Genomic DNA, 14,059 nt, shown 5'->3' with positions numbered 1-14,059 from the left:
CATGAGGACTTGGGTGGAAGAGCATAGGAAACTGGGCTCTGTGAGTGTGTATGTGTGTGTACATGTGCATGACACTGAGGCACACCTGTTCTAGGGAGAAGTCAGAGCCCAGATCCAACCTCAGAGCAGGTGTGACCTGCACAGTTGCAGAGCCTTCAGTCATTAGCTGCCACTGGCCCTATGGGGAGGAGCGTGAGGGAGGTTTAAAGAATGGGGGATGCCTGCTGAGTTTGTTCCTTGGCCAGACTGGAGGGCTTAGAGGCTGAGCCCTGGGGCCTCCCTAAGCAGGCCTGGTCAACATCCAGGTAACAAGGGGCCTGAGGACATGCTAAGCAGGGTAGGTGGGTGTCGAGGAAGTGTCTGGGGAACTCTGGCCTCATGGTGGCTCCCAGCAGGCTGCCCCCATAGAAGCGCTGGTGTCTGCCTTCTGTACAGTCCCAGTCTCTGTCTCTTCTGGATGTTTGCTCTGCACGCCCCACCTCTGAAAGAGTCCATGTCTCCATTCTCTGGGGCCGCCAGAACACATTACCACTGATTGGCAGGTCAGAACAACACAGGTCTGTTGGTGTGCCACTCTCTCGGTCAGACATCTGACACGGGGCTCAGCAGGCTGACATCAGGGTGTCCCAGGCTGGGTCCTGGAGGCTCTGGAGAGAACCTTGCTCAGTCAGGTTAGTGGCAGATTTCAGTTCCTTGCAGTGGCAGATGGAGACCCTCATTTCCTTGCCGGCTTGTGGCTTGAGGGCTGTTCCTACCATCTAGAAACTGCCCTCATCCCTTGGCTTGTGGCCACCTTCCTTCATCTTCCAAGCTGGGGAAAGCAGAGGTCCCTTCATGTGTGTCTTTCCTCTGCCCCGCCCTTCAGCTGCGTCCCTCTCCCTGACCCTCCTGCCTCCTCTCCACACTAAGGGCTCCCATGAAAACCCTGGGTCCAGCCGGATTATCAGGATGGTCTTCCCGGATTCCTAAAGCAGCTGATGGAATCTCCTTTTAGCCATTTAGTGAATCGTATCCATTATACCAGGAGACAAAGATCATGGGGGACAACCGCACCCACCCCTGCAGCCCATTCCCGCTGGGACCCTCTAAAGTGTGACAGCTCCTCTTATCAAGGGCTTGCCACAGGTGTGGCCCTACATGATCTGTCCCCCCTAATCTTGCTGATACCGCCAATATCAACCCTCACCCCATGGTCCCCCCACTCACCTTGCTTCTGTGACACTGGCCATTTGGTTTTTTTCTGCCAGAGATGCACCCACCCCAGGGGCCCTCAGAACTTGCTAACTCCCCTCCTGGAACACGGCTATTTCTGTTGTTTCTGAGGGATTCCATATCAAAGCTATCGATATGGTGGCTTAAAACAGATACTTCTCTCCCAGTTCTGGAGGCCAGACGTCCTAAGTCGAGGTGTCAGCAGGGTTGGAGGCTCTGTGGGGAATCTGTCCCAGGCATCTCTATTAGAATGGGGTGGCTCCTAGCCATCCTTACATTCCTTGGCTTGTAGCCTCATCAACCTGTCTCCAGGGGCTGGGATGGAGCATTTGCCTACTGTGCACGAGGCCCTGGGTCCAGTTGCCAGCAAAGGGGGTGGGTAAGTTCTGACCTCTGTCATCAGCTTTCTACTGTCGTCTCTGATGAGGATTTCTGTTGGATTTGGGGTCTGCCCTAGTCTGTTATGGCCTCCTGAAACCTAACTAATTATGTCTGCAAACCCCTATTCCCAAATAAGGCCACACTCACAGTTCAGGAGTGAGGACTTTAATGTCTCTTCTTGTGGGGACATAAATGAACCCACACCAGAACATTCTTCCCCAGGGCTGGTTGCCTTCCCACCCCACCACTGCCAGACCCTCTGTAGCCATTTAAACCACACTCTCCAAACTCCCTACCTACCAGCTGGCTACTTTTTTTTTTCCCCCTCTCCAGAACTAACATCTTGGATATTTTAGTTATTTATTTGAATTATTAGTTATTTGTTTTTCTTAGCCCAGTCAGATGTCCAGTGCAGAGGGCCCAGGGTTTCTGTGGGTTTGCCGACCCTGAACACTGCTCAGCCCAGAGTGGAGCTACTGGCCTTGTCTCCTGTACGTCTTACAGTTCACAGCCTCAGGTTGCCAGGGTCCTGACATGGTTACAGGGAAAGAGGGGCTCAGAGAGGTGAGGTGACTCGGCCCTCTCCCGTGGCCCCACCTGTCCCATGCTGCACACTAGCCTCTCATGCTTTGGTCTTTGAGGAGAGGTGGAAGGGGACCCCTGAGCACATGTGGCAGTGTGCGCCCAGGTAGAGGCCCTCTTGGCACTTCCCCATCTGTGACCTTTAACCTCCTGTTGCTAGAGCGAGGCCTCAGCTGGGAGAGCTGCTTCCCTTCTTCCCCGGGCCCTGTCTAGATCTCCAGTGGGCAGAGCCAGGACTCTGTCTCCAGATGGGTGGCCTCTGTGAATCGGAGGGAGCATAACGATCTCTCAGTGGACCTTTGCGCAAGGAGTCACTGCAGGGAGACCCAGGCACGCCTTCCTGAGGACAAAGAGGACAGAGAAGCCAGCATCCCTTCCTGACATCGATGAGGGTAGCTGGGAGCAGATGCCAGCATGGTGATCCAGCTGAGCAGCTTGTGACTTCTGTCCTCTTTACCAACAGGGGTGGGGGTGGGAGAGGACAGGGACAGGGCTTCCTGCAGGGCTGCTGTGGACAGTTCTCCTGGTGACGTCATGAACCTAGAGCCAGAACTCAGCTTTGGTTGGCAGGAAAGAGGCTCCATGGCACTGGTATTGGGGAGTCCGGACTGGTTCCTGGCCGGTGCTGGGCGCCCTGTGGGTAGAAGGCTGGTGGTTGGAGAAGGGCCAATGATAAGGTGCAGGAGGCAGCTCAGTGTGTGGGTGTCAGGAGAACTAATCCCCATCTCTTGGGGTGGTTGGGAGGATTGGAAGTCCTGCAAGTGGGGTGATAGGTGGGGAGTCTACCATGCAACAAATCTCTTCACCTGCTGTCCTACTCCCCATTCTGAGGCAAATTAACATAAGGCACCCTGTTTACCAAGATAGGATTTTCACCACTTCAGTGTCTGAGATGTGGAAACTGAGGCAGCATGGGAGTTGGCGTCTAGGTGGTGGGCCTGTCCTGGGAACCCAGGAGATCCTGGTCCAGTCAGAGGCTTGCCTGGGCCTCTTGTCCTGGCTTGGGCTCCAGCTGCCTCCCACCTCATCCTTCCTCTACACGCCTGCTTGTTATTTTGCATGGCATAGCTCTATTTGCCCTCCTTCCTCCTTGTTCAAGTCCCTCAGACCCAAAACCATTCTTGGATGCCCTTGAGACATGACAAGAGACCAGCTGGTACTGGAGAACTTGGGAAGGTCTTTGTTCTCCCTGGACTTCAGTCTGGCCTTTATAGACCAGAGGGCTGGATCAGCTGTCCCTAAGCTCAAGAGCTGAGGTCTCAGACTCTGGCTTCCAGCCTGGCCATTTTCCATCCCTGAAGGTGAACATGCCTAGTCCCCTGCTGCCTACTTTTAGGGTCATGACAAGGACACCTGAGCCCCTGAACAGGACAGACTTTAGCTGTCCCTAACTGTCCAGCCTCAGATCCTCCTTGTCAGTGCAGCAGGGTGGGGTGTCTTCACCCTTCATTGTGTCTCCCCTTCCTCCCGGCAGCGAGTGGTGCCTCCCAGCTGGGTTGATTCAATTCTAGTACTTTTGGGGGTCTCCAGGGCTTGAGCACCTTCCCTCCCTTTCTTTTTTCAGCCCCTCCCCCCCATACCTTTTCCTAACCTGTTTTTATAATCCTGAATCCTAATTTTGCCTCCTTAGGTTTCTGGAACTCCCCAACCTTAAGGACCTAGAAAACACTATTTTGAATACACATAGAATCTGGAGACCAAATTTTGCTTCCCATCTCAGCCACTGTGACCTTGCAAGCCACTGAACTTCACCAAGCACTGATGTCCCTGTTGGTAAAATGGGAAAGACAATTCCTTTTTCACTGGGAAAGTTATCAGGATTAACTGAGACAATGTGTGGGAAAGATGGCTTGGGGAGCGTCTGTTATTTTTGTGTAGCAGTCCTGACAGAGAGCTGGGGTATTTGCTTATGCCTCATGTGTGTGCGTGGGCCACTTGTAGAAGTTCCTCACTGAAGTCCTCTCTCACAACCTTTTCATGATTTTAACCTCATGGTTAATTTTAGCTGCTAGACTCAGCACCACAGATGTCCCTCCCCATAGTCTCTGGGACAGGTACACCAAGAGTTGTGCAAGGCCACACCTTCCCGGAAAGCTATATATTACAATCCTAAACTATGCTTCTTTCCAGGTGGGAGAAAGATGTTTCCCGTTTCCTCACAAAATATGTTGCTTCGAGCAATTTTCTCCATCTGGGTTTGACCACTGAGTTTCTTTCTAGGTTCTTCTGAAAAGGAGGTGGACCTCTGGGGTTTTGTCGTGTTCATGTGCATTTCTTTAACCCACACACATAGCTGAGACTCGTGGCAGGACCACAGCTGGCCGTAGGGTATGAAGTGTAAAAAGAGAGCAGATCTGGACAGACGCAACCCAGGGCACGCAGTCTGTCTATGCTTTGAACTGGGCCTAGGGGTTCCTGGGGAGGCTGTGAGGAAGGTGGGGGCCAGCGTGTCTTCTTTGTCCCTGTGTGGCGGAACTAGCGAGTCTCCCCTTTCCACCATGCTCTGCTCAGTGCAGATACCTTGGGGTTAGTGACGAGCCTCTGAGTGCTCAGGGGAGAAGGGGAGCCCGAGCCTTCTGACACCTCCTCTCCTCTCCTCACATAGGACAGCTGGACAGATTTGAGGAAAATGGTGCCTGCTTCCTGCACACTACCTCTTCCCTCCCCACCCTCCTATTTAAGCCCCAAAGTAGACATCTGGCCAAAGGTGGCCCCCAAAGACTGAGTGCCTCCCTTCTCAGAATGGAGGATTATCAGGACCTCCCCAGCTTTGCTTCCCAAAAAGGACTGCATTGGTCAGCTTTCTGTCACCATAACAAAATACCTAAGATCATTAACTTTATAAAGAGGAAAGGTTTATTTCAACTTACTATTTTGGAGATTCCAATTCAAGATCTGGTTGGCAACCAGATGGCAAAGGCTGGGAAGGTGTGGCGAAGCAAACTGCTTACCTCATGGCCAGGACGCAAGAGAGGAAGAGAAAGAGACTAGGCATTCAAGGGCATGCCTCGTGACCAAAGGACCTCCTACTATGTCCCACCTCCTAAAGGTTACACCACCTTCCAACAGCACCACCCTGGGGACCAAGCTTTTAACACATGGGATTTGGGACATTCGAGATCCAAACTAGAGCAAGGATGCCTTCCAGCCCGGCCTCAAGCCTTCCCAAATCTTCTGAGATTTAGACTATGGCCTCCTTCTTGCCCACAGCCGGTGGCTTGGTGATGGAGAAAGCCTTGGGTCCTTTCCCTTTTCTGAGTCTCCTCTGTCGTCGTCATCATCATCAACAGGACTCATTCCCAGCACTCCCATCGCACCCCTGCTGAGTTTTAGGCACTGTGCTAGTTGACCCTTCTCTTTCTCCTCCCTGTGGTCCCCAAATCAAAGTCACAGCAAAGTGATATGCAGAAAGTGGGTGTTGCACGGAGGTTTTTTGGCCAACTGTGTCCAACAGTGGCCTATAAATGGGGGGTGGCAGGCAGCTGCACCTTTCACTGGGATGTGGGCAGAGGGGCAGGGGGAGCCCCAGTGCTCCCCACAGCCTTCGTGGTGGGTCTAGATTTCTGGTTAATGGGTAGATGTTTGGGTTAAGATTGGATAGAACTAGGCTTATGGTCAGGGTGACATTCACTTTACTCAGTTTAACAATGGAGTGGTGGGTAGGATAAGATTAGAGGCATGGCAATGGTGTGGCTTGGGGGTGAGATTTTAACCTGAGGGTTGTGGTTGTGGTTGGGGTTGGGTTTATGGTCAATAGAACTTAGGACTGTGGCTTTTTGAGTGCAGTGTGGTTGTTTTTGTAACCTCCTATCTTGGAGCCTCAATGAGGAAGCCAGCATCCTACGGGCTCCACCTCCTTTAGTTCTGGGGACACCACAAAACAGGGGTTGAGAACCTGGGCTCTGAGCCAGACAGACCTCAGTCCATCTGATTCTGTTGCTCATCCTCCATTGGATGTGTGTGGGGGATTCCCACCTCCCTGAGTCTCGGTGTATAAGGACACTGCTGCTGATGCCGGCCACCACACAGCGTCCATGTCTGAGTCAGAAAGGAATGTGGATGAAGGGCTGAGTCACGAGGCTCGCTGCTCAGTGCTTGAGAGCTGATCGTTCTTCTTCTCTGAATCATTTGGAGTCCCAGCAGCGAAGAGAGGACATACTCAAGGACAGTGCAGTAAAGGGTCCATTTATGAAGGCATGGGCATAAATGGATGGGGCATTCCAGGGTTGGCCTCTGGGTCCAAAGGGACGAAGGGCCAGCATTGGTTGGAACCCAGAGCAGCACAGCTATAGGACAGCACGACTTCCAGGGCTACCCCTGGGGCCTATCTGGAGGTAGTGGGAGGATGGGATTCCCCTGTCCCTCTTCCTGCCCTTTGACATCTTGCTGGGGTTCCCCATTGGCTCAATCAGGCTGAAAGGCAGAGAGTGAAGGAAACTCTCAGGCCCTACCATGGGTGAGGTGGCAGGGGTCTGCAGTGGCAGGTAGGTTTTCAGCACATTTACCAGTTCTCACAAAGCCCTGGTGAGGACATTATTCCTGTCACCCCCCACTCTACGACAAGAGGACCGAGGTTAACCTGCGCTTCCCGGCATTCTGCCGAACAGCCTCTGAAGCCAGTGAGCTTGGCAAGTGCAGGGACTTCTAGCTCAACTAGAAAGCTACAACTAGGGCAGATGGTGCATCCAGAAAAATCCAGAAAAATCCAGGAAATGGTAAGAGCCTGGGGCAGCGTTCCCCACAGTCTCACGTGGGGCATGAAGGGAGCTCAGCAGCCTCAGTAGAACACTAATGTTGGCAGTTTCCAGCACAGGACTTTAAAAAGTAGCCACCACAGACAGACCCTGTAGCTTGCTGTACTCACAGCGCTTAACTAGCTTAACGACTCTAGGATTTTTGTTTGGAAGAAAAAGGTTAGGGAGCGATGAAGCAAGAGGAAATGGAAAGACAACCAAAGCTCTTTTTCAGATGCCTGGTAAGGTCTGCCCCATGTGAAAGCTTTGTACAGAACGCTGGCTCCTCAAGAGGGTGTCATCCCCTGGGGCTGTGCACATGTGACACAGGGCGTGAGCAGAAAGCTGTGGGGAGAACATGCTTCAAAAGTTCTAATGGAGGTTTCTTGGGCCCTGTGACTGGGGCTCAAGGTTTTCAAATACCTATCAAGTTCCAACCCTTGTCCCGATATAGAGGAAGTTTCTGATTTATGGGCCCAACAGTTTTTCCAGTTACTCCATCTGTAAATCTGCCATCGGTTAATTCAGTTGCCCCTGTCAGAAAAGGCACTGGGAGCTTACCAGGTAAAACTGCTTCAGCAAAGCAAAGTGTGTTATGATAACAGAACTAAGAAAAGAACTCGGGAACGTGCAGGCATTTCCACTCGAATAGAGCTCCCTGGATCACGCATGCACACATTCACCCCACCGCGGGAGAGGAGCTGAGGGGGGATTTAAGCTTAGCAAAGGAGAAGTCATCTGGCGACCCTATTATAAGATGGCTGCATTTAGGACCCAGAGGGGTGTGTCTGTCTGTCTGTCTGCCTGCAGATGACATAGCGAAAGATTGCTAAATGATTTCCAATCATGAAATGTGAAAACACACAGTTTCTTTGTTAGTCGCATAACTGTGGTTTTGTGTTGGTGATTCACTGTGGAAGTGAGTAGCTGGTCCAGGCATTCTGTGGGGATTTTTCTCGTCTTATTTCTCCTAAAAAAATATTTGTGAAAGGTCTAAAATTCAAGGAAGTGGAGTGCTTTTTGAGGAGAAAAATCCCTGTTCCTTGCAAAACAAAGATTACGAATCTTTGTGGAGCTACCACACTTCTTCTCCTAGGGGGCTGCCCACCCAGTGTTTTCCTTCCGGGCCCCCAGCCCCCCACCCTGCCTAACTCCTCTACCCACAAGGGCGGCACCGGGCCTGGCTTGCGTCAGAGGCGCCTTGCAGGAGTCTGATATTGCCCATGAGGCGGTGTCCTCTCCAAGCCCAGCCAGGCCACACCCTTCCAGGGCCACTTTCTTGGGGGGGAAAAAAACAGATTTCATATTTCTGTCTTGGATGGAGATCAGAGGCCTTACAGAATATAGTAGTGTGAAAGGAAGGAGCTATGAAATGATTGATCCCCCAAAGATAAGCCTGAGTGAGTTTTAGCTCTACCACTGAACAGCCAGGCCTCCTAGAGCAAGTGATTCTGCCTCGGAAGCCTCAGTTTTCCCACCTGCAGGATGGGGGAATGACCACCATCCTCTTACAGAATTGTTCCTAACATATAAATGGTAGCTTTTAGGTCTTCCATGAAGGACATCCATTCTTATTTGTCCATGATTCTGGGGTTACCTGAGCCTATTGTTTATGTGAGAACGATAACAGCAGTCACTAGAAACTCTTGAGAATCTGCCCAGAGATTCGAAGGTGTTTCTGGCCTTATTGAGGCTTCCTGCCATAGGCAGGGTCAGGAAGTTATCCACTGAAGGCTGAAGGCTGACAGAACTCAGGCCTGGAGACCCCACCCCTGCATTGAGCCTGGGTGGTTAACAGCCTATCTTTGCTTTAGTTTTCTCTTCTACAAAATGGGGGGTGACAGTTCCCATGGCTGGGGTTCTTATCAAGGAAGGTTCTTACCAATGTCAAGACATAGCTGAAATGGCCTTAGCAGGTGCATTTTAGTGGCAATAGGTTGGGAGGGTTAGGCTAAGTTGCTGAATGAAAACTTCTCAGGTTGGAGTCTGAATTTCTGTAGAAATCTTTTGTGTATAGCCTTGGAGTGGGAAGAGCAGGAAGGACAGGCTGGCTGTGGACAGCCAGGACTTTGGCCAGCCTCTGAGGAGTGCACCCTTGACCTAGGCCTCCAACTGCTTGTTGATGATGGGTTTGTCCAGGAAGCTTCAGAAGTGGGGAAACTCATTTGAAGTCATGGACTGGCCTTACCGAGCAAGCGGACACTCTAGAGGATCCACCTAGCAGAATACTGGGGACACAAGGACACAGGGGATGAGAGTATGGGTTGTGAGTTGCACCCTAGGCCAGGCCTGCTAAGCTCTGTGTGTGTATGCACATCAGGGAGGGGGTTCAAGATGGCACATGGAGAGGTCCCAAGAGCTGTGAGCTGGGAACTCAAGGGTTTGGGAATCAAACACTTCATAGCCAAATTAGTGGTGGTGATGTGCCCATATACCAGGTTCTCTGTGGCTTTGAGAAATGGCGCTTGCTCCATTCCAGCAGCCTCATGTTCTTCTGCCTCCTGCTCCTCCTCTAATCTCCTGCCACACTTGCCAGGTCTCACAGGCCTTGCCTTATGTGTTCATTCTCTGGATGGCTTCAGTTGTCCCACCATTCCTGGGTTCATCCACTTTGTAATTCAGGCAGTGACACCATGGCAGCCTGCGGCCAGAGCCTGAGAGCTGGGGGGTTCTGCTGTAGTGATGGGAGGAGCAGGCTGAGCCTTGGCACCCATCAGACCCCAGCTTTAGAACCCTGGGTGGTGGTTCATGAGACACAGGAGCCTGGCCAGCTCTTCCTTTCCCCATGCAGAAGACACAGATCATGGGACACTGAGTCCTACCTCTTGGGTTTTTGTTGGGAAACCTCTATGAAGTCATATATTTTGGTGCTTAGTTTGTGTTCAGTAAGTGTCACTGTCATGGTAATCCCCTTATCCCAGGGACATGCATTCCAGGATTCCCCAGTAGATGCCTGAAACTGCAGATTGTACTGAACCCTGAATTTGAATACTTTTTTTTTTTTTTTTTTGTCTTCACTAGACACTTTTGGCTCACTGTGGCTGTAGCTCTTAGAGTTTGGAGTATGACAATAAAACTAGAACCAATTTCTTTTCCTTTCTTCACAGTTTCAAGGATAGCAAACTCATAGTTTTTAGAAAACTCAGCAAAGTTTTGTTTTTCTTTCCTTGTTAAATCAAGAACTTTTACCTAAAGAAAACATTATGCAGCTTTTCTTTGGCTTCTCTTTTGGCATCTGAATTTTCAGCATCATTACTTTTGCATGTTGGGGCCAGTATTAAGTAAGATAAGGGCTACTCTAACAGAAGCATTGTGATACCATCAATCTGATAAGCAAGGCAGCTACTAAGTGACTCACGGGAGGGTAGTGTATACAGGGTGGACATGCTAGTTGAATGAATGGGACAGAGTTGGATGGTGAAATATTTCATCATGCTCCTCAGAGTGGAACACAATTTAAAACTCATGAATTATTTCCAGAATTTTCTATTTGACGTTGTTGAACTGTGGTTGACCTTGAGAATAACTGAAATGGCAGAAAGCAAAACTGCAAATAAAGGGGGACTACTTTATTTGATCAAGATGGGTTCTATAGGGAACACTGTGGCTCCCAAAGACTCCACTGCTTCACCCCAACCACCTACCCTGGGCAGAGGAGAAGTCTTGTGGTCTCCGCTCAGCTGGCTTCCTGCCCTTGGATTTGAGAGCAGTAACCTCCCTTCAACATGAGCAGGAGCATGAATAACGTCCGGGGGAAACTCAGGCCTTGATCTGTTCTCCAGTCACACATCTACACACACCTTTGGTCCTTGGGTTTAACATCTCCAGGTGTCTGCCCCATAGCATCCTGGGATGCTATTAGCTCCCATAGCTGCACCCCTCAGAGACATTCCAATAAGGCAGGAATAAATAACCATTCTTGTGTGAATTCCTTACGACCTATTAATCCTTCTACTGTTCATTCTCTGTATGTCCTGATGGATTTTTCAGACCAGTTGGAATAAAGGGTGTTCAAAAGAGGGATGATCTCTGAGTGAGGTAACTAGCAGAGGTCTTGTTCAGGCACAGCCTTGCCTGCGGCCTTCAGTCCCACCCTCCGTCCCTCCCTCTCCCCGCTCCTTCCTTCCAGGCACAAAGAGTACTAGATGACTTGGACTTGTGCCTTGTCCCTAAATGCTCAGATCCAGGGACCTGGCATGCAAAAGTGGCTAAAGCACACCCAGCTCATTGAGGAGCACTGCCTGCCTGGGCAGTGTGGGCGCAGGGCAGGATGGGGGTTTCATCTTCAGGGAGGGGTTTTGCAGGCACCCCTTTGAACCATGTTACTTTCTGGTAAAAACACCTTCTCCAAGGCTTCCCTTTTAGGCATGAGGCCCATAGGACGAGGCCCAGACTCTTGGTCTTCTACAGTCTAGTCCCAAAATATAGTTCTCAAGCAGAGACCTAGTGTAGAAGTTCAGAGTCCAGGATCTGGAATCGGAATATCCTAGCTGCTAGTCATTGCCTGGGTGACTAGACAAATCATCTAGTTTCTCTATACCTCATCCATAAATAGGTATAATACTGACTTCCAACTTTATTTTCTGGAACCGGGGATTGAACCCAAGGGTACTCAACCACTAAGCCACATTCCCAGCCCTGTTTTATATTTTATTTAGAGACAGGGTCTTGCTAAGTTGCTGGGGCTGGCTTTGAGATCACAATCTTCCTGCCTTAGTCTCCTGAGCCACTGGGATTACAGGCCACGCCTGGCTCTGACTTCCAAATTTTAATGATAAATACATTAATATATGCAAAGTACTTACCACAGTGCCTGGCATGTAATAAGCATGAAGAAGCTATTTGCTGTTTTTATGGTCATCCTTGGCTCCTGTTTCCCTGTAACCAGACAGGCCACATCACACACTGGACATCACTGCTGACACATCCCTGAATTTGTCCCTTTGTGTTTTTGGTCTTCCCTTCCCTCCCAACCCTTCCTCCAGCTCACATCTTACAACTCTGGAAAGCTTTCTCCAGCCACCCAGCCCTAGTTCCCCTCCTTCTTAGGAGGCCTGGAGCATTGGAGCTGGACAGCTTACCTGGCCATGAGGCCGCTGGCTCCTGTGGCTCTCCTGCTTTTCCTCTCTTGAGTTGTTATGAAATGCTGGCATGCAGGGCCTTGTCCTTGGGCCAACTTGGATGGCTGTGCATGTTGCTCCCTGCATCAAGAGTGCTGGTCAGGAGAGGAACAAAGCTAAAATATGACCTGCTGTAATCTGCCTGAAGGAAGAAGGGCAACTTCTGTCATTGGCCACCCAGAGGGCCCCTTTTATTTCTTTCTTTCTTTTTTTGTGTGGTTATTACCATCAATTCTGATTCTTTTTAATTTTTAAAATTTTGTTCTTACTAGTTATACACGACACTAAAATGTCTTTTGGCCTATCATACATACATGGAATATAACTTCTTATTCTTGTAGATGTACATGATATGGAGTTACATTGGTCATGTGTTCAGACATACACAAAGGAAAGTTATGTCTTATTCATTCTACTATCTTTCTATTCCCATCCCTTACCCTTCCCTTCATTCCCCTTTGTCTAATCCAAAGCACTTTTAACACCCACTCTCCATTGTGAGTTAGCATCCACATATCAGAGAGAACATTTGGCTTTTGGTTTTTGAGGATTGGCTTATTTCACTTAGCACAACAGTCTCCAGTTCCATCTATTTACTGGCAAATGCCATAATCTTGTTCTGAGTAATATTCCATTGTGTATATGTACCACATTTTCTTTATCCATTCATCTGTGGGAGGGCACCTAGGTTGGTTCCCTTGTTTAGCTGTTGTGAATCAAGCTGCTATAAACATTGATGTGGCTCTGTCATGCTAGTGTACTGATTTTAAGTCCTTTGGGTATAAACCAAAGAGTAGGATGACTGGGTCAAATGGTAGTTCCATTCCATGTTTTCTGAGGAATCTCCATATTGCTTTCCACAGTGGTTGTACCAATTTGCAGTCCCACCAGCAATGTATGAGTGAAACTTTCTTTCCACATCCTCACCAACATTTATTGTTACTTGTATTCTTGATAATTGAGGGGCCCCTTTTCTAATCCATGCAAAGGCAACAGGCATACTAGGCCACCCTCCCTCCATTTCCCTATCTGGATCCATGATGGGTCTTTGCACCTTTCAAAGGCCTCTTAAGTGCCCTAATTCATGAAATCCAGGTTTCCCACAAGCTGAAAAGTCTTCCCAGGGGATATCAAAAGGGCAAGACCCAGTCCCTTCCTGGCCCAGCTCCAGGGTGGTCCGGTGGGCCCACAAGGAGGCAGAGGACTCTTGGTGGAGCTCTTCTTCATAGTGGGAGGGAGAAGGCTATTGCCCCAGGAATATGACTCTTGGGCAAGTAGGTAGAATAGGAAGGGCATTGCCTGGGCCCTGGGCAGCCCCTCGGGGCCACCTTCTCCTCCCAGCTGTGTCCCACACTGGGTGTGGGCCTTGTGCCCAGGAAGTCTGCTGGCTCTCCTGCCCAGCCAGAAGAGAACACAGGCAGGCATCAAGCCAAGGGGTGTGGGCTTGGCAGCCGGGGGCCCCACAGAGCAGGCTACTCAGTGGAAAAGGCTTCACAGTCCACAGAAGTGTGAGGCGTGGGATGGTGGAGGAGAGCAATGAGGCTCTTAGGGGTCTCTGGACCCTTTGGGAACTGAGGCAGCACCTACTTCAGGGCTGCTCTGGAGGCAGGCCTGAGGTCTCTGGCGGGGGCTGGGTGTCCTCCCTGATATTCCCCAGAACGTGCAGAGCTGGAGCCTCCAGTTTATTTACCTGCCTGGAAACAGGGATGCTGTGTTCTCTTCCAAGCTAGTTTGGAAGCAGACCAGGGTGCAACTCTGGGAAGCAGAGACCCCTGCAGGGTTCTGCCTCCATCCCGCCCCCATCCCTATCCTGTCAGCGGCATCCCCTGGGGCCTGGGTACCAGAAATCCAATCTTCTCAGACCTGAGTGTGGCCACGGAAAGAGCCAGAGGCCCCAGGCTTGGCCTCAGAGCAGGGGAGGGGTGTAACTCACAGGGCTGAGTGGGGTCCTCAGGCAGACCAGGGAGGCTGACGGGGTTGGGAGGGTGGCCCAGCAGCAGAGTGATCTTGAGACACCTGGGGGACACCTAG

At 50.5% G+C, this 14,059-nt stretch overlaps 1 protein-coding gene and 1 long non-coding RNA gene across 4 annotated transcripts in view; one reads left to right on the top strand and one right to left on the bottom strand.

Moving 5' to 3' along the window:
• Ltbp2 (latent transforming growth factor beta binding protein 2) overlaps positions 1–14,059 on the top strand; it is a 108,060-nt gene that overhangs the window by 26,105 nt on the left and 67,896 nt on the right. The window lies entirely within an intron of this gene.
• On the bottom strand, positions 1,743–12,070 carry LOC144377891 (uncharacterized). Its single transcript, XR_013439133.1, has 3 exons — positions 11,990–12,070; positions 11,714–11,786; positions 1,743–2,809 (listed from the first exon to the last, which is right to left on the bottom strand). It is a non-coding gene; the product is annotated as an uncharacterized LOC144377891 (long non-coding RNA).

The sequence above is a fragment of the Ictidomys tridecemlineatus genome, chromosome 5 (assembly GCF_052094955.1).
Source record: "Ictidomys tridecemlineatus isolate mIctTri1 chromosome 5, mIctTri1.hap1, whole genome shotgun sequence".
Taxonomy (NCBI): Eukaryota; Metazoa; Chordata; class Mammalia; order Rodentia; family Sciuridae; genus Ictidomys; species Ictidomys tridecemlineatus.
The sequence above is the reverse complement of the archived record's forward strand: the minus strand, read 5'-3'. Positions and strand labels throughout refer to the sequence as shown.